Source organism: Delphinapterus leucas, chromosome 16 (assembly GCF_059928025.1).
Source record: "Delphinapterus leucas isolate spDelLeu-1000000601 "Yukka" chromosome 16, BTC_Dleu_Yukka2, whole genome shotgun sequence".
Classification (NCBI taxonomy): Eukaryota; Metazoa; Chordata; class Mammalia; order Artiodactyla; family Monodontidae; genus Delphinapterus; species Delphinapterus leucas.
The window spans coordinates 59,678,010-59,699,140 of record NC_143144.1 but is presented as its reverse complement, the minus strand read 5'-3'; the positions used below and the strand labels follow the sequence as shown (position 1 = coordinate 59,699,140).

The 21,131-nt window shown below is 48.3% G+C and overlaps 1 protein-coding gene across 6 annotated transcripts in view; it reads right to left on the bottom strand.

Moving 5' to 3' along the window:
* Nucleotides 1-21,131, bottom strand: part of PAX2 (paired box 2) — a 79,246-nt gene that overhangs the window by 47,845 nt on the left and 10,270 nt on the right. The gene's annotated exons all lie outside the window — the stretch shown is intronic.

Here is a 21,131-nt window from a genome sequence, read left to right as displayed (position 1 = left end):
TTCCAACACAGTACTGGTCCCTCTGCCAGGTGTCAGGCCCTGAGCAGCTCCTTGAGCCCGCTTAGGGCTCTCAAACCTGTCAAAGCCCTGTCCCTGCCGAGCTCACTGGCCCGCTGGCCTCCTTCTCAGAGGCCTTACTTGGATCACACCTTCTTTACCAGACTAGGTGAAAAGCCTAGTACCTTCCCTACGCACTCCGTTGGGGTGGAGTGGGGGGAATCCAGATCAAACGTCCCAGGGCTGGGGATTGTTAGTGATCCAAGGACGCGGGACTCAGCGACACAAAAGACCAAGCCCAGGGCCAGGACCAAGGAACACTCTCCTCCACCCACTGGTCAGTCAAGTGCCCTTGGAAGCCACTTTTCTGGAGGCGCTGCTCTCCCTGCAGAGAGGAGTGTGAGACAACCAGCCAGGTGAGTCACAAGCCATGCGTGGACTGGAACACTCACTGCCTCCCAGGGCCGGGAATGAAGTTGGGCAGGGAGGGGACACACCCCGAGAAAGCTAAGTAACCCAGAGGGGGCCAGGCAGTAAGTGCCAGGAGGATGTGGGGGAGAAGTCACCCCCCTTGCAGGTGGGGGAAATGGGAAAGAAGTCACTGAGGATGTGGAACTTGATGTAGATGCTCAAAGCAGAGTAAGGCTGAATATACATACACACACATGTATAGGAGCCAGAGGCACAGAGGATAGTGGAAAAGTCACTGGGCTTCGTGGCTGAGGCCCCGAGTCTTCCACTAAGTGGCCACATAGCCTTGGCCTCATTGTTCTCCTTTTCTGGGCCTCAGTTTCTTCAGCTATAAAGTAAAGAGGTTAGACAGAACCTCTAAGGTCTCTTTCCCCAGTAAAAAAAAAACCCAATATGATTCTAAGATGAACAAAGAAGTGGAGAAGAGGGCATTAGAAGTAGACGCTGGAGGAGGGTAGAAGAAAAGCACAGAAGCCGAGTGGTCACGCTGGGTTAGGGGCTAATGCCTAGGCCAGGAACGGTGGAGGGATGTAAGGGAGTAAGAGGAAATAAGGCTGAAAACTTGGAAGTAATGATGATACTAGCGATTTTCCACTTATCAAGCATCTATTATATGCCAACATTATATGCAATTTATATTACTGTATATATATATATACTGCTGTTAATTCTCACAACAACCTACAAAGCATTACTATTATCCTTGTTTTGCAGATTGAAAACCAAAGCTGACAGAGGTTAAAGAGCTTACTCAAGGGCTTCCCTGGTGGCGCAGTGGTTGAGAGTCTGCCTGCCAATGCAGGGGACACGGGTTCAAGCCCTGGTCCGGGAAGATCCCACATGCCGTGGAGCAACTAGGCCCATGTGCCACAACTACTGAGCCTGCGTGCCACAACTACTGAAGCCTGCGCACCTAAAGCCTGTGCTCCACAACAGAAGAAGCCACTGCAATGAGAGGCCCGGGCACCACAACAAGGAGTAGCCCCCACTGGCCACAACTAAAAAAAGAAAAAAAAAAAGAGCTTACTCAAGATCACATTGCCAGCTAGGACAGAGTTGGAATTCAGTATTTAAAATGTGTGCTTTTTGTTACTTTGTCAGACTTCCCCCAGTATATAGGAACCAGGTTTACAGAATCTCAAGCCATGAGTGATTTTTAAACTAAAGGAGACATGTGCAAACTGATGCAGGTAAAGCAACAGACAGGCACAAGGACATAGGTAGCTGGCCTCAGAAAAGAGAAGGAAGAAAAAAAAAAGGGAATTCCCTGACAGTCCAGTGGGTAGGACTCCATGCTTTCACTGCCAAGGGCCCAGGTTTGATCGATCCCTGCTCAGGGAACTAACGTCCAACAAGCCTCGCGTCGTGGCCAAAAGAAAAAAAAAAAAAAAAGAGAGAAGGAAGAAGTTGTAAGGTGGATTTGGCAACTAAATGGAGTCAACCATGGCTCTAAAACCCCAGTTCTGTGTAACTGGAAGGCTGGTGGTTTGTCCCACTGTCAGGAAGAGGGATGCAGGGAGATGACTGGTTGGTCCTTGACGTGAGCATTTGAGGAGGTAGGTGAGTGTCCAGGTGGATGGCCGTGCACCAGCCGGCAGAGTAGATATGGATTTAGGAGATTATCAAGGAAGGAAGTGTTGGTTGGGATGAGAGGACTAAAGAGCAGACCCTGGAGAACATCTACTATCAGAGGCTGAGGAAAAGAACCTGACCTTACACAAGGGTCAGAGTTGGTCACACAGGAAATGGCAGAACCAGGATCAGGCAGTTTTAGCTAAGTGAACAGAGAAGAACATTTCCAGAAGGAGAACGTAATCCACAGCATCCATGGTGACATAAAGATTGAAGGGAACTGGGAATAAGAAGAGGCACAGATTTGGGAATTTTGGTGACCACTAGTGATCTTGGGAGAGCGGCCTCAACAAAGCAACTGAGGCAGGAGCCAGACAAAAAGAGGTTAGGGAGCGGACAGCAGGAGAGGGAGGCAGTGAATGTAGACTGTTGCTTCAGAAATGTGTAGAAAAGGAGAGAAAAGTGTGGAAGCTGAGGATGGAAGTGGCAGCTAAGTGGAGGGAAGGCTGTTTAGGGGAGGAAGGACCTGGATAAGTCTGTAGGCTGAGGAGAAAGAACTGGTGAAGAGGGAGAGGCTGGAGTTGCCTGAGAGAAAGTGGGTGATTGCCAGACAAGGCAGAACAAGGGGAGAACGGAATGGCGGCCACGGGGACGAGGCAGCAAGAGATGGCACGTGGTGAGGTGGCCCAAAGCTTCTGGGTCTGGAGCATGATCACAATGGGAAAGACCTGACAGTCGCTAAGGGCAGTGTAGACTGGTCTACGCGAAAAGTCTAGAAGGAGGCTGAGCAGCTCAGAGCAGCTGCTCCTAATTCATTGCAGCAAAAGGCTTCTGGGATCTCAGTGGGCCTGTGGGTGGCTCTGACTTGAGGGCTGGTGGACTCTGGGCTCTGGACTGAGGGAACCCCCAGACTGAGGCTGGGTGAGACAGACAACTGGACGGCCTTGTGGAGCTGCCGTCTTTGTTACCCACAGCCTCTGACCCCTGGGGCGCTGGTGCAGTTTTAGCTGAGGCAGCAAGTGACGGAAAATCACTACTCCTGACAGCGGCTTGGTGGTGCATGGGAGAGGAGCTGGGCAGGGTGCCTGCTGTGAGTTACTAATGCTCTTGGTGTCCGTCCATGCCCCCCAGGAGGTGGACACTCACCAGTCCCCAACGGTGATCTCAGGGAGTTTAAGAACCAGGATCGTGGAAACGTTACGGTCACCCATTGCCCTCCTGCGTCCCATACACAAACCCACTGACTAATAGGAATATCACTAAGGGTTAAAAGGATAAAGAGGTTGCTTTGTGTGACTGCCTGGTCCTATTGCCCCCTGTTCCTCCTCCTCTTTCTCTAATTCTTTTTCATTCTTGGCCGCAAAAGACAGCCAGACACATCTGTGGCCACCACGGCCCCCCACAGGTTTGGCCTGGAGAGTCAAGTTCCCGCACATGCATCCTTGCGGGGCTACAGTCAGGAGCCCTGGGCCCATTTACCGGGGGTTGGAGGTGCCATTTCCCATTTCCACAGAAAGACTGCCCTGCGAGGGTGCCTGCTCCCCACTTCTCCTTCCAGCGTGCTTTCCTTGACAGGGACGCTCTTTCTCCCCCCACCTCCACCTTTCCAGAGAACCTCCTAGGCTTTGCCTTGCAGGCACTTAGAACCTCACACTCACAGGAGTATGAGAAGAGCAAAGGCAAGATGGGGATGGGCTCTGGGCTCAATCTGCCTGAGTCTGAGTCCCAGCTCTGATGCTTTTTTTTTAAACATCTTTATTGGAGTATAATTGCTTTACAATGGTGTGTTAGTTTCTGCTTTATAACAAAGTGAATCAGTTATACATATACATATATCCCCATATCTCTTCCCTCTTGCGGCTCCCTCCCTCCCACTCCCCCCATCCCACCCCTGTAGGTGGTCACAAAGCACAGAGCTGATCTCCCTGTGCTATGCAGCTGCTTCCCACTAGCTATCTATTTTACATTTGGTAGTGCATATATGTCCATGCCACTCTCTCACTTTGTCCCAGTTTACCCTTCCCCCTCCCCCTATCCTCGAGTCCATTCTCTAGTAGGTCTGTGTCTTTATTCCCATCTTGCCCCTAGGTTCTTCATGACCAATTTTTCTTTTTTTGTAGGACTGTTGTGAGAATTAAATAGGATAATTCATGTAAAATGATTAGTATGATGCTTGGCTCCATAAATGCTAGCTATAATAATAACTCCTAGTATTATTATCCCTATGGGTGATCCCCAGGACTGGCTGCATTCTACGGAGGGGCTGAGCCAGGTGTAGATAAGGAGGCCTCTCAGGCCAATATGCCCCAGCCTGGTCAATGCAGCTGCTTCAGGGACCCTGGGAAGAGCACTGAGAAGACAGGAGACAGCAGCAGCAGGTGTCATAACCTGACCCCAAAAGAGATGCATCAGAGACTCTCGGGAAGACAGACTGGGGACCTCTGCCTGGGGGCACTGGGAAGGATCCATAGACAGTATGAGCAGCAGCTCCCTCAGGACCTAAGAGATGCCAGGGGGCTGTGGCAGAGCTTTAGAGTAAAGGATGACAAGGCAGGTGAAGTCACTCCCTCTTTGGTTAAATTCCCCAGAGGTCTCCACTCCCCACCATGCTGGAGATCAAAACAGTCTCATCAGCTCTGTGAGTCAGCATGAAAGCATGTAATGAGTCTCCTATTAACAATCTGTTAAACTCATGAAGAAACTGAGGCACTCTCAATTCTAAGAAAGCGCTGGGGTGAGTCTTCACTCCTCTTCCGGTTTTCCCCCCCTTCCTCCCCCGCTCCTCTCCTTCCTCCTCCTCTCATCCTTCCTCTGTGTTTCATTCTCTCTCTCCCCTTCTTGTCTGTCTCTGCCCCTCTCTCTGTCTCCCTTCCCTTTGTCTGTCTGTCTGTCTCTTTGCACCCTGAAGTCCCACTGTGGCTGTGTGAGCTTATTGATTCCTGGGAGCTGGGGGAAAGTGGGAGGCAGGGCTGGGGTGCAGGCTCGGGGATGGAAATAGAAGGCTATAAATTATTTGTGACAGGAAAGCAATAGTGGCAGAGTGCTGAGCACAAGTCCTGTGTCACTATTAGATTCGTTTTAGCCTGATGACACTGTAAAAAAGGTTAAGTGTCTGCTGGAATCGTACACCTGGGGGGCCGGGGCAGCCTGGGAGCAGAACAAGCCACTGAGAGCAGGTATATCAATTCTCCAGGCCAATAATATTCCTCTCATTGATCGCCACGCAAAGTTCAAAAATCTCATTACAGCCAGGCAGACCGGGAACTTTTTACAAATCAATAGAATGATATAATGTATGTATACTTAGTACAAATGTATCTATTCATCTATCCATCCATCCACCGTCCGCCTCAGGGTTTCCAGGTTAACCTACCCATCATATTATGTTATGTTATGTATGATATTATATTGCACTATATTATATGATAATAAATGGTGTGCAAAAACTCCCCCTGAGGTGGAGACAAGAAGAGGTCCTATGGGCATTGAGGTGACCTCAGACAGCTCACCTTGCAGGGAGTCAGGTGGCAGCATTTCCAGGCCTAGGCTGGTCAGGATTTCTAGAAGCAGTGCTTCCTTAGCGGAGGCTCCAGTAATAAAAAACTATTGTCTACTGAGTACTTACTATGAGCTAGGCAATGTCCTAAGCGCTTCAAACAAATAGTTCATTTAATCCTCCCAACGACACATTTTGCAGATAAAACATATGATAAATTGCCTAAAGTCACCCATTTAAGAAACGGACAATCTGGGGTTTGCATTCAGGCAGACTAATCCTAGGGCCCATACCCTTAACCAGGAAACCACACTGCCTCCAGGAGAGAGATACCCAAAAGCCCAGAATCCAAACTCCAGTATTCTATGGTTCTATTCTCTTGCTCTATTGTGTTCTGAGAAACAAAGGATAAGGGGCTCCCTGAGCTTCAGCATTCCTTTCTATAAAATGGGAGTATACCACCTGCTGGAACCAGCTGCTGACAGCACGATATCCACATGGGATCTCCAAGCATGTCCCCATGAAATCCTGTCCAGCTGCCTAGAACAGACTGCCTTCTCCACTTTGGAATTACTTCCTAGCAGGCTGGCCTCAGGCCCAGTCGTATCACTGGTTTGCTCAAAGAGTCTTTGGGGCAAGAAGTCAAGTATTAACATACATGTGTTGTATACATGTATGAATCAGTTTAAATTGCCTACTTCCAGAGTCTTTGCAGAAAATACTTAATCTCTGGTATGGGGAAAGTTTTTTTTTTTAATTTATTTACTTTTGGCTGCATTGGGTCTTCATTGCTGCACAAGGGCTTTCTCTAGTTGAGGAGAGCGGGGGGCTACTCTTCACTGCGGTGCTTGGGCTTCGCATTGCGTTGGCACGGGTTCTAGGGACACGGCCTTCAGTAGTCGTGGTGCACAGGCTTAGTTGCTCCGAGGCATGTGGGATCTTCCCCCGCCAGGGCTCAAACCCGCGTCCCCTGCATTGGCAGGCGGATTCTTAACCACTGCGCCACCGGGGAAGTCCAGAAAAGTCTTTCTTGATTGAGTAAATCAAAGGAACTCCAAGGTGGAGAATGTTTCAGACTAGTTGGCCCCACTGCCCATTAAACAAGATGATGGTGGGAGGGGCCTCTGCCAGTGACTTCCGGCTGCCTGAGTATTATAGGCTGGATCATTCAAGAGGACAAAATGATATTTGCCTCAGCAAAGGATATTTTACACAAGAATGCAGGTAATTGCTTTAACTCAGGCCTTTGAGAGCTGCCTAGTCAGGCACGTGTCCCTGGCTCTGCCCTGAGGCAAATCAGAGCTACAAAAACAGCTGGAGACTTTTCATGGCAGAACCTCAAGTGAGATCTCATAGATTATTCAGGAAAATTTTCCTTCTTTCCAAAATGGTTCCTACCTCTCCCTACTCCTGAGAACTCTAAGGAACTGAAATCTCCCCTCTGTACATCCCAAGGACTAAAGAACAGTAATTTACCACCTCCTCCTCACAGGAACCGAAAGGAAGCAGCAGCCACCCAGCCTTCCCCCCTGGCAGCCCGGAAGTGATTCACATGCACTCTGTTTTCCTAGGCCCCGGCTCTACGTTTTGTGCAGAGTTTAGAGTTGTTTGCCCATGCCCACTCATGGGTTTCAGTTTGGACAACTGACCATATGGCAGGCAGGGTTCTGTGCGTGAGAATGGCTGCCGATGAGGGGAGGCTATGGGCAGGACCTTCCATTCTGGCGGTAGCAGGATATAACTGGAATACACAGGTTCCGAGGTTACCAGGGTTCCCCCCAAACATGTCAAGAGTTTCTGTCTCTTTTGTTGCTTCTCAGAGGTCATAACTGAGCTCTAAGAGATGACAGTCCTACCTAAAAGTTTACAGAAAGGTGTCCTCAAACTACTGTCCTTGGGGTGGGACAGGGAGGGTGGGAGGGAGGGAGACGCAAGAGGGAAGAGATATGGGAACATATGTATAACTGATTCATGTTGTTATAAAGCAGAAACTAACACACCATTGTAAAGCAATTATACCCCAATAAAGATGTTAAAAAAAAAAAAAAAAAACTACTGTCCTTGAGCCACTTGCATTAGAATCCCCTGGGGTGCATGCTAACATGCAAAGCCCTGGAGCCCCCTTCAGACCTTCTGCATTAGAATTTTTAGTGGGGCCCAGGAATCTGTAGTTAAGCAAACTACAGATTACTCTTAAACTCTCTAATATTTGAGAAAACTAGCTTAAGCCAGGGGGTAAGAAAACCATCCTTGAGAGGGTTGGGAGAATGTCTTAGTGAGTTACAGAAGGTTCCTTCCTCATATTCTATCAACCCACAACCCCCGTCTGCTAACCCTAACTCTATCTGACACAGTTACCAAAATTCAAGAGGCTCTCAGTTCCTCTGTGGAAACTAAACTATAAGCCACAAATAAAAATAATTTCAAGATAGTTTTTGGTACCTTCCAGGCTGACAGATTTCCAGTGGGTTCCTTAGATACCAGGAATACTTTCTGCATCAGTGTAGCCTTCTAAGACTGGCACTGAGGATGATAATCCTTCTACCACGTGTCCCTGGGAGCCCAGGCCAGATACAATTTACCAGGCTAGATGGGCCATGGGGCTGGCCCAAGGGGGCAATAGCGACGGTTTATATGATGAATGGTAAGCATATGGATTGATTTAAATTCAAGATATGCATAGGTTTAAAAATTAAGGGGCAATGTGTTTAACTAACCATTTGGAAACCAGTCTGTGGTGCATGCCAAGCCCAGAGCGTGACCAGACTAGCTCCTCTCGCCACCAGCCCTGCCCTCATCTGTCAGGGCTTCTGGGCTAGAGCTGGGGTCTACCAGCTGTCCACCCCATGGTTCAGAGGCTAGAAGACTGCCTAATATGATGGGGAAAGTGGTACTGCTATAGACTCATTGCTGGGACAAGTCCTCCCTGTCCATTCTCCCCTTCCCTCCACAGGTACATCTCCCTCTGCAAGCAGAAGGGAGCCTGGAGGGAAGGGGTCCTCAGCAGCAGCCAGGCTGGGGCCTGCTAGCGGCTGCCTGGCCTCCCTGCCTCTGGCCCCTCCCACCTCCCACCTTCTTGCTCCAGTATTCAAAAACAATCCATCCGTCTCTCTGTGTCTGTTCCTGAAAGAATGCGATGTGGCTAAAGCCTACAACTGCTTCCTATTACCTACAGGATAAATTCAAAATTCCTCAGCCTGGCCTTCAGAATCTTTCCCAATCTGGCTCCGCCCTGGTTTTCCAATCTATTTCTCTCTGTTCCCCTCTTCCACTTACGGTCCAGCACAGAGCTGAAACCTGTTTTCTTGCTTACTCAATTCACAGTGAGTCCTCCCCTGGACTCTGAGCTCTGCAAGTGCACATGTCATGGTTATTTTTCTCACCATTGTATTTCCTGCACCTGGCAACAGGGCCTGGCATAATATAAGTACTTAAAAAGTATTTGTTGAATAGCAAATCAATGTTATTACTATTAATAATAATAACAATCTTAAGGGACATAGTGAACTAATATATGTTCACTATGTGCCAAGGCACTCTGCAAAGTACTTTACATGGATTATTTATTTTTCACAACTTCTTATGAAGACTATTATCCCTGTTCTACAGAAGTGGAAGCTGAGGTTCAGAGAAGTTGAGTAACTTGCCTAAGGTCACACAGCTGTTAAGTATTAGAGCTAGGATTTAAACCTAGGAGCCTGACTCCAGAACCCATGTTGCTAACCACTGGGTAGAATAAGTCAGTCGTAACAAGAACAGATGGTAGAATCTATGAGAAACTGGGTCTGAATAGAAGAGTTGCATGTAAAAATAGTAAAAGTAATAACTATCATTTATTTCATATTCATTCTATGACAGGTGTTATAACAAATGCATTTTCTCATCCAAATCCTAACTACAACTCTATCAGATAGGGGTGTTCTCTATTTTACTAAGGAGACAACAGAGAGGCTAAGCAACTTGTCCAAGGTCATGTGCTTAATAGCACTGGAGCCAGGCTTTGGGTCTGTGACTCCAATGTCTGTAGGCTGAACCATGTTACCTCTTCTGGAAATTTCTATATTAATATTTCTTTGTGTTTATTAACTATTTGGGCATAAACAATTTTTTTCTTTCAGTCTTTTCACATCCATGATCTGGACAACTGTGCAAATGTATATGTAGACAATGAACAGAGATTGCATGTAGCTGTGATTCTAAACACGCCTGCCCTCTCCTGTGCACCTGCCGTAGCTGTATTTGATAAGCATCATGTCTGTGTTAACCTCAATTTTAGGTTAAGTGACTATGGTTTCACTGTATTTTATATACATTGGTAGGTTTGGGGGATAGATTTTCTAAATTCTCTATATCTATCTATCTATCTACTTTCCAAATCGTGTACACGATAGTGTGGCTATACTGAATACAGACGTGTTTCTCAGTTTCTAGAAACTATTTCTATGACTAGTGTATCTTTATATTCATGTCTGCTCTAATGCATTGATTCAAGATTTATAATACTGGATATATTTGTCAAAAGTCCCCTCATGAATTTCTGCCCAGTTATGCCTTTCAAATCTGTAAGCCACAGTCATACATGACTCCACGCTCATCGCTGTTCCCTGCCCGAGGTGTTGCAGATGCTCACATCACAACTGCATTTCTATATTGGTCCGTGCACCAATACTGATGTACATAAATGTGCATTCGTATACCTGTGTATCTCTCTGTCTAGGGCCAGGGTGGGGTGGGGGTGGGGGACTGTGGAAATGAGAGAATTATTAAATGCCAAGTAGATGTGCGATAAATTCCATTGATTTTATAAACTCCAACTTGTCTTCAGTCTCCTTCCATTCTTTATCCTGGGGGCATTGCAACAAAAACCTATTTTAAATACCTTTACTCCCCCTCCCCCCCAAAAAGTGTCAATATTTTATTTGGATTTTTAACTTCGCTCCATAACAGTTGTTTGACCTCCTGACTCGTGCGAGTCACATAAATTCTGGGACTTTATTCAGGAGCCATGTTCCTGCTATTGAATAAGCAATTTGGGAGGGTGAATTAATGACTTGTGCTGTTGCTGGAAAGTCCCTGAAGAAATATTAAAATTGCTTGCAGACTGAATCGATACTCAGTGAACACCCAGCAAGAGGGCTTCAGCTCTGGAATGGCCACAGAAGGCAGTGCTTGGTGGAGGAAGGGGAATTCCTGCACCCAGCTTGGTGAGCCCCCTCCCAGGCCACCCCCCCCACCGCCCCCGCTTGCCCTCCATCCCTGGAGCGCTGTCATTTTCAGTAATGGCGAAGTCTTACTAAACCCCCAGCAGGAAAGGGCTGATTTGTCCTGTCTCAGGAAGCAGGCTCAGGGGACAGTTTACTCTCTTACTAGCAACGAGAGCCCAGAGGCTTTATTGGAGGTGATGGTCTGGACACATCCGCCTGCTGGAGAGATGGGATGGTGCTGCTGCTTTCTGGCAGGCTGCACTGTGCTGGGGACCAGGAGAGCGCCGGGTTTGGGGAGGCTGTGGCAGTGATCCTTCTCTGCTGGGTATGCAGGAGGGCTGGGTGTTGCACTGCTGGCTCCATCTCTGTGGATGCCTGACCAGTGTTTACTATCGCTCAGGTGGCCACATGATTTCAGCCTTTGGGCATGGGTGTGCCTGTGGGACGGAGCACTTGAATTGTGTTGTGTGGTACCATGTATTGCTGACACATTCCGGCAGCTGGCTTAAGGTCTGTTACCTGATGTTTTGTGGTATTGTATCAAGGTGACTGCACTTTGTGTAACACTGAGTTGGAGGAATTTGAGTATTGTTTGGTGGCAATGTCTGTGTTTCTGCTTTGAATTATTGTGTTCGTTGATCATATCAGCATCTTTCTTTTTCGTAATGTATGTCTCAGAGATTAGGTTAATGGGTGTCTCCTTGGCGATGTGGGTTGAGTAATGACGTTGGATCTGGGTGGTGATGTATGATTCGGCAACTGCTTTCTTGATGTGGCTGTGTGTGAGAAGACCCACCCTTTAGCTTTTTTAGCTTGCTCTGGCTTGGTCGTTTGCACTGCTTCTTTCCAGAAGGAGGATTCTAGAGGTGGAGGACAAATCTCTTCTTGATGACCATTCGCACAGTTCTGTTGTTCTTGGAAGCAAGCTGCCCCTGCTCTACGGAACAGATCTGACCTTACCACAGTGACACAGGTTCTGGTGCCACCCTCCCTGTATCTGCCTAATTTGGAGAGTTAACACCCAGGGCCAAACCCAATGCCTGTCAAAAGTCTAGCTCCCTGGTGGGACTACGGGAGGATGGATGGGACTAAGCTCCCCAATCCCAATGGGAATAACATGAACTCTAGTTCTGAGAATCCCCAGTTCACTCTACCCTGTGGCTCTGGCCATCAGCATCTTCTTCCTTCCCAGCATCCCCAGATGATGTGGCTCAGCTGTGGCTTGTACTCACAGGGCCACAAACACGCACCAGGAAGAGTACAGAAGCTCGTACTAGGCATGACCTTCTACTAGGTGCAGTGTCTCTGTTCTGAGCTTGTCAGTACACGTATAAATACATGTACTCCCTGGCATGAGACTTCAAAATATAGAAAGTTGCTCAAGAGATCACACATTCCTGCACTTCCTTTGATCCAAAGTTGATATGCGGTATGGAGCAGTGGAAAAGCACATGGGTTTTAGAGCCAGTACTGCAGGAGTTCAAATCTTAGTTGTGCTACTTAGCCTGTGACCTGAATGAGTTATTCAACTTCTCTGTACTCCAGTTACCTTATCTATAAACAATCCTATAAAGCCCTATGGGGTTGTTTATGAGGCTTAAATCAATTAATATACTTAACATGATTATAACAGTTCCTACTGCAGTAAGCACTTGTTAGCTATTATTGTTATGAACATAAGGACTTACTAAGTAAAGTGGCCATAAGATTGGCCTATGGGTGTGTATAACCACATGTGTTAATGTGAATAAAATCTAAGGTAAATCAAGTTGTGTGTGTGTATGTGTGTGATTTAAGCAGAGAAGTGCAAAAATTGCAGTCAGGTAGCATGAAGGCAGGGGGTAGTTTTCTCCTTGGGCTTCTGTCCATGTGGACAGTGAGCGGGGGTTGGGGGTTGATAAGAATCCACCACTACCCATCTCCATACAGAGGGCTATACCCAGCACTGTGGTAATGAAGAGGCAGAAAGAAAGGTGGTGGCCCTTATACATTTGCAATTATAAAAAATATATATTGGGCTTCCCTGGTGGCGCAGTGGTTGAGAGTCTGCCTGCCGATGCGGTGGACACGGGTTCGTGCCCCGGTCCGGGAAGATCCCACATGCCGCGGAGCGGCTGGGCCCATGAGCCATGGCCGCTGGGCCTGTGCGTCCGGAGCCTGTGCTCCACAACGGGAGAGGCCACAACAGTGAGAGGACTGCGTACCGCAAAAAAAAAAAAAAAAAAAAAAAAAAAAGGATGATTGAGCTGTCAGGATTCAAATTTAACTCATTAAAAACACTTACTTTCTAATTTCAAAAATCAGGACCTTTACCAGTTAATAGGTGTCAATGAGGAGTAACAGAATATAGGCATTAAATTGAGAACTAAAGAAGAGATAAGAAAGGAATAGGAGTGAATGTTAAGGCATTTGGTGTGGACCTTACAGAAGTCCATTGGGCTGGACTTGGTTACATAACTAGGCCCAAGGGGCAGGGAGAACTTGGGGCCTCAGCCTTATTCCACAAGCTTTCCCATAAAGATGGTGAACCAGAATATACTGTCAGTTTAGGAAACGTCCATTTTCATCTTTGCTCATGGGCACAGATTAAATAGGAGAATTCACAGAGCCCAGTTACTTTGAGCCATTACACTGAAGAAGTGAATTTTTCTCCTGAATTTTTAAAAAAATCTTTTATCCTTTAGCAATGGAATAACTGCAATGACGATCAATCTCCCGTGCTTGCAGACTGAAATATGGAATATGCCTGGAATATCCAGATATGCGGGGCCACAGTAGACAGATTTGGTTTGAATCTGTCAAATATTTGCTCACTTCCTCCTCTCCTCTTTCTTCATCCTTTACCCTATCTCCATTTTCTCTCCTCTTTTCCCCTCCTCTTTCTGTTTACCTCCCTGTCTTCTCCCCTCTATGACATTTAAGCATCAGAGGAACACTTCAAACCCATCAAATAAGGATTTTTTTCCCAATACCATTTCATTTTATCTTTTAAAAAAAACTACAAAATGCAAAGCACCACAATGCATGAAGATGCCATGAAACCCAGAAAATGCCAACCTTCAGCTCCTCAAGCAATCATAGCCTTATCCCAGAGAAGGAGTGTGCGGTCGTAAGAAGTATACATGCACACACGCACACACACACACACACACACACACAGGCTGGGCTCTCAAAAAAAGTGGACAAAGGGGGCAATTATCTAATTCTGTTCAATGGTCATGTAACTGAGTCATAAAGGTTCCTTTTTTTTTTTCCTGGAAGTACAAAGAGCAGGCCCCCTTCCTAAATCCAGCTGGGCTCACAGTGGACCATAATTCTCACTGGCATTCATGATACACAGTTCTGTTCACAGAGTATCTTTTTGGCTCCTCGAGCTTTCTTATTTAAAAGATTTCAGTGTTTATGCACGCACAAGCCAGAACTCACCTACACTGGCAGACACATAACTTGATTATTACTACTGCCATAATAATAACTAACATTTATTGATATAACTGATTCACTTTGTTATAAAGCAGAAACTAACACACCATTGTAAAGCAATTATACCCCAATAAAGATGTTAAAAAAAAAGAAAAAAAAAGAAAAAAAAACATTTATTGAGCACTTGATATCTGCCAGGTTTATGCGGAATAACTCATTCAACCTTCATGAGAACCTATGACAGAGCTCTAGCTACATGATTATCCCCATATTAGATCAGAATAAGGAAACTGAGGTCCAGAGAAGATTTGAGATTTACCCACAACCACATAGCCAGTGAGTGGGGAAGCTAGATTCAAACTCTGGCAATCACTTCCCAGAGCCCACTTTCTTATGTTTTCTATGCCACACAGGTTTATGTCTGGCACATAGTAGGTGCTCAGCAAAGGTTTTCTGAATGGATGAATGAAAGAATAAATGAAGGACAGACCATATCTATTAAGAACACTGATACTTCCTTAAGATAGCAAAGTGGGTTCCCTTATGAAGCCAGGCCTATCGGATAGCTTAAGCTTTCTTTGGACAAAGTGATTTGCCCTCCCAACCAACTTTCCGGGGAAAGAGTCTATCAGCCATGCTTGCTCAGATACTAAGTGCTCCCAACCACCAGCTCTCCACTTGACATTCAGGCCAAGCCCAGCCTCCCTTTAAACCAGAAATGAGACCCAAATACATCAAAGATGCTTTCTAACCACAACATTTTGTTTCCTAGAATATTTCCCTCTGAAAACGGGTGTCTCCCAATGAAATGAAACACCAATGAAATGAAAACAGGAGTTGGTTTTGTGCCTGGATAAAAACTAAGAAATTCAATCAATAATGTGGACATCTCTAAATCCCCAGATATTTGGCATCATATTGATAATCTCTAGAGATGATTGACTGAAGGTTTGGGTTTTCATCCAGATGTTTGGGAGTTGCCACAGTCATTAACCTGTTTGTCAGCAAGTGCTCATGCATTTCCAAGAGACCTAAGTGAACATTAAAGAGGAAAAGAATAACCCAGAATAAAACAGACTAAAGAGGACAGGGGTAGCAGCTATTCGACAAAACTAGTCAAGCAGACTCCGTTCTGGGAATGGGTTGCTGCCTTGGAGATTCATTAGAACGTGGATCCAGCTCACAAGAGACTCGTGTGCTCAAAGACCTTTAAAAACCGCATAAGGCTGTATCCTTGACTGTCTACAGAACCCTACCCCACCAGATCGCAGTGTGGAGGAGTTGACGGATCAGTCCCAGCACCAGGCACAGACAGCTTACATTGTGGTCAATCCACCTTCATACCCACATGGCCTTATCCACTCTCCGGATGCCTCATGCCTGTGTGCGTAGTATGTCTACGCGTTGTCAGTCCAAGCCGTAGATTTTGCAAAGCTTGGCATAAATCTGGTTTGCGCCTTTGTCCATGTACCCCTGTTTGTGATTTAGTGCTCTGCCTTTTATCATCTCTCCTACCTCCATTTTCTTTCCCTCTCTACTTTTTAATGCTACTTACAACTTCCCTAGCCATAGTGCAGCACAGCGATCTTTCAGTTCCTCTACTGATAAACCCAAATGATTTTTCTTGCCCAGGTTTTCTCTCCACTCAGCTTAACTTACATTTTGGTAAATAGGAACTTTAGATCGTTCCATTCAATAGCATTTAGAGTTACCACTTTTATCAGAGGGATCATGGCACTAAAGGACTCCCTGCAAGGGACATTTGTTTATTCTCATGAGCGATCGGCTCTCTCTACGTTCGAGAAGGCTGCGTGCGTGCGGGCGTGCATGCACAGCGTCCTCAGTTTGAGCATCTATGCTCCACTGCCCTGTGTCAATGCTGCTTGGCACTGGCAGGAAAAGCCCAGTGAAGCCATTATGCGGACAGCAGCCGACCCTCAAACTGCTGGAGATAAATCCAGGCCCTGGGTCCTCTGTGCTGATGACCACTCGGTTCTTTGAGGAGCAAGCGCACATATGCCTGGCAGGGCTGCTTCTCCAAATTCTCCCTCCCACATCCACCCTTCTTCCCTGAATTGCAGGGGAGGCTTGTGATGGCATTACTCACAAGCAAGGTCTGGGGTCCCTTCTCCTAGAGGTGGGAGTTGGAGGAGGAGGGTAGGAAGCCAGGACAATGCCTCTCTATTTCTGGGCCATCTATTGTCTTTTTCTACTTTTTTCAATTCTTTCCACACTTTCTCCTCTATTTCTAACTCTGTTTGACCTTGAACTCTGGCCTCTCCTTTCACACCAGAATGTGTCCCAAGAGGGACAGAACCTCCAAAGAAGCAGTTACCTGGCCTGACAGGCCTGGAGACCAGTAGCCAGGGGGCCAGCCCATCACTCCACTCCAGGAAATAAATCCCATTGTATTTGCATTTTAATTTTCCACATAAACAAAGGCCCAGAGTACTCGCTTGGGCAGCATCACTGGACGAATTTAATTAGAAATGAAAAGTTTATAGGGCCCTCTTTAATGCGATTAATGCTCAGTTAACATTTATCACATTCGTATGCTGGAATCGCCTTTTTAAAGCAGCCACTGGCCATGAAATGAATTTCTCTCAACTTTTTTTGTACCCAACCTGGGAGGTCATCTCCTGAGGAGTCTGCACTGCCCTCCAAGCTGTCTTCCTGGGGCCTCTTCCCCCACCCTCACTTCCCTTTAACTTGGCTTTGAAGAGACAAATGTGTGCTGGGATGGGAGGTCAGGGGGTGTGAGAGTGAGGGCGAACACGATTTCTAGGAGGACTATACCCTCTGCAGAGCTGAGTGGTCAGCCCAGCAGACTGGCTAAAAGACTTCAGAGCCTCTTCCCTAAAGAAAAAAAAAAAAAAGACACCCCTCCCCCCACCTTCCCAACACACACAGCCAGTCCACTTCTGTGGCCAAAACCAGGCTTTATCTGGGGCTGGTTGGTGTCAACCACAGCTGGCTCTTGCTTCTCACCTTCTGTCTTTGGCCATCTCTTTTCTACCCTTTTTTCTCCCTCATCCTGGGCTCTCTTAGACTTTCCTTCCCAGGCCCGTGGTGGCCAGGGAAAGGAGCCCAAATCTCAAGTCTGGAGACACCTCCGTTTCTCTGGCTCTCCCAGTCCCAGCCCGTGGGAAGGCCGCCTGTCCTGGTGTCAGCTCCTCAGGGAAGCAGAGCGGAGTGGGGGGAACACAATACCTCTTTTGGTCCCTAGAGGAAGGATGGCCTTCCTTATCTTAAATTCTCTTCACTCTTCCTTAATTGGCCTCCTAACCCAAACCAGCTAACCTGGGTAATGATGAGGAGGAGAGAGAGAAAAGAAAGGATATGGGATGTGGAGGGGGAGGGGAGGTATGCACTCTGCAAATGATAAGAGGAGAAAAGAGCTTGACGTTTGTCCCTACCTAAGTGCACACTCCCTATGAGGACTTCAGCAGACACAGCCAAACAGCTGCTGCCAGTTTGCCTAGCAGCATGTCACACACATGCACCACCCCGGCACTGCACACAGCTCTACGCCCTCAGCTCTAGCAGAGCAAGTGCACATGTGCCTGCACCAGACTAAACGAGTTGGGACCCTCTGTGCACCTGACGGGACCCCCACTCATCCACCCACTGGGACGCTGACCATCCATTCAACCCCAGGCCTTCCAGATAACATTCGCTAGCACCTCAAACAGGCGGGCCATCCCAGTGATGGCACATGCTTTCATCCTGGGACCAAAAGATGCCTTCAGCCCTCTGAATGGCCAACTACCAGTTTGCCGTTGTTCGCTGGACAAGACGGACGACTTTTAAGAGCTCCCTGTAATGCCAGGGCCATTTAGACAGCTTCCTAGGGCCTGAATGCCAGGCTCAGCCAGATACCATGAACCCACACACTCTTCCCAAAACACAGCCACACGGAGGCTCCCAACACAGAGGCACCAACCCCTCTCGGTACCACACATAAGGGGCGGGCACCATCTTGTCCTCTAGAATTAGAACCAAAGGTCACAGGATAAAGGGCAGAATGAGGGCCTCCTTCCTGACCATCTCTGTGGCCTGTCAGGCCAGATGCTGTCCACGAGGCTCCTGGTTGCCTTTGGCTTCCTTCACCAGCCCAGCAAATACCCTGGGGCCACAAGGGAGCATGTGGACCAGGGGCAGCCGCCCCAGTGCTCACGCCCATTTGTTCAAGCTCCAGGGCCCCTGCTGCTCTCCCCTTCTCGCTCTCCTGCCCTCTCCAAGTCCTCTGAGTCCTTCTATTTCCTGACCCGACTGTGCCTACAACGTGGGTACAATTCCTCTTGCAGCCTGCTGCCCTGTCTCACAGCCCTTTCTCCTCCTCCTGCCAGGAGCTGCCAGGAGCCACCCGGCACGTCCTCTGGCTTCCTCTGTTTCTGGATGGCTGCAGAGGGAGCTCACTGCAGAGGAGTGCATGGCAGGCTGAAGGCAGGCAGAGGAGGGAGTCCAGAGCAAAGTGGCCAGAGGCTCCTGGGTGGAGGGGGCTCTAACCTGGAACACCTAGGAAGCGGGGCCCTCCCTCCCTTCCTCTTGGCCTCTCTCCCACTCTCCCTTCTGCCAGGCACCAGGCTTCAGCGACTGCACTGCAGCAGCGCCACATCCACTGCCGGTCTGCTTTGCGGTGCTTTGCCTGGTACGGGTGACTGTGGGCTCCAGGTCTTGCGACTTGACCTCCCATGCCACTTCCTTTGCTCTGCCACCTTTCTCCTCCCTGGCTGGCCTCCCCTTTTCTCCTTAATAACCTTCTGAGAGGCAGCCCCACCAGCCTGCTGTACCAGCCACCCAGAGCTCTGGTTCCCTGCAACCTTTTCACATGCTCCGTTCCCAGGCAAGCCCGTCCCAGCTCCCAGGACTCTGCTTTTCACCTCTCACCCTCATCACCTCCTTCCTCATGCTTCCTCCTCATCCTTACTTTTGTCCTTCCCTTTCCATGTGCATCTCCCCCTCCCCTCCTCTAGCTGTGGGGAGTTACACCTCACCCCCACTTCCCTTCCTCGGGGGCTTCTGGACTCAGGGGCTCCGGAAATGTCACATCCCCTGTACCTGCACTGAGATTACTGCTCTGGTCTGAAACAGAGAGATAAGTTATGGGCAGTTACACAGACCAGGGGCTGCAGACCGCTGGCCCATGAACTGAATCAGGCCTGGAGATGTGTTTTATTTAACCAGCACAGAGTTGTTTTGTTTTGTTTTGTTTTGTTTTGCAGTACGCGGGCCTCTCACTGCTGTGGCCTCTCCCGCCGCGGAGCACAGGCTCCGGACGCGCAGGCTCAGCGGCCATGGCTCACGGGCCCATGTGGGAGCTCACGGGCTCTGCGGCATGTGGGATCTTCCTGGACCGGGGCACGAACCTGTGTTCCCTGCATCGGCAGGCGGACTCTCAACCACTGCGCCACCAGGGAAGCCTCAGCACAGAGTTTTAAAAAACGAAATCTCAGTGCCTCTAGGCTGGGCCTGTGCACTCCAGCTCCTGTTTGTTCAGTTCTCACCACCTCTGTCTCAGCATCGTAGGTTCTCCTGCTAACCTTCCCTGCCGGGGTCCTGGAGGCCTCTGTGCTCACGACCCCCTGCAGCCACATGGCAGCTCCAGTAACACATTCTCACCAGTCTGGACTTTGGGGCACTACTTTCCTCCCCCTACAGCCTACAACAAACCCGAACCTCTCTAGAATGCCAACGACTCTGCCTCTCTCTCTCTCGCATGAAAAACACAAAATATCTTCTTATTGTATTATCTCTCAAAAACTGAAAGAAAGAGTCCAGTTATTTTTGTGGTTGGTGAGGATGAACTACAAGACGAGCCTGGCTCCATGGCCTCTCCTGTCTCCCTCCTACATGACTTCCCCTCCTACCTGAGAGTTCCCAGGTCTACACAGGGCCTTGCTTCTTCTTTTCCAGTCCCAGGTCATCCTCTTCTGGTTTCCTACACCCTCAACAGCTCCCCTATGTCCAGCCCTCCCCAGGAGACCGCAGGCCTCTGCCTCTGCCATCATGCTCTACTTGGTCTGGTGTCCAAGCCTTCTCTAGTTCCCAGTTATGTGTTCCTTGCACCCAGCTTCTTCCTTATTTCCCTGGCACCTGGATTACTGGGGAAGGATTTGGAGGCTGAGCCTGGGGCCTGGCCATTGGGAGAGCTCTGACAATGACCGTGTCCCAGTGCTGCTGACATGCCTCCTGCTGGGGGACCCGCAGGTCCCTTGGTGGGCCACTGCACCGGAACTCTGCAGGAAGGGGGTACACCAGGAAGGCCATCTTCTTGGCTGCTTATGCAGTTGGTCCCTAACTAGTTCTGCCAACGGGGCTGGGACTCAAGTGTTGAACTGAAGATGGACAGTGGATCACACAGCTCTCTATCACAAAGGCAGCATCGCTGCAGCAAAGCCCCTCTAATTGGGGCCTAACTAGACTATGGAGTGTTACAGTGCAAATAAAAATTGAAGAAAAATTTGGCCCCAATTTTCCCAAATTATGAAATGAGAACTCTCCAACCCAGCCCTATTATTGCTGCCCAAGGGCCCAATGACTGCCTCACTGATTGACCTGATGGTCCCAAGGACAAGGTGTCCAGCCTTTGTCTGTGACTGCAGGTCTTCCTCTTTTTCTTCCTCTTGGCCCCCGAGCCCATTTACCTAAGAGCAGACGCAGGTAGGCACAAACACACACAAATCCACACACCCTGAAGATATCAATCTCTGTGCCCACAAACCATCATGAATAGATTCGAGCTGCACCTTTAGAGTACCAAAACAAATAACTTGCTCAACAGGAGAAAAACATTTCAACCCAGTAGTTTAGTGGTAGACCGATAAACCCACAGCGATTTAATTTTCCACCCGTTTAATATTTTACTTGTTATTAGGGCATTGGTTGTGAGACACCGTTGCCCACTCCTCAGATTTATCAGGGCCCCTTCTCTCTTCTCTAGGCTCACCCACGTGGCTGGGTGAGCA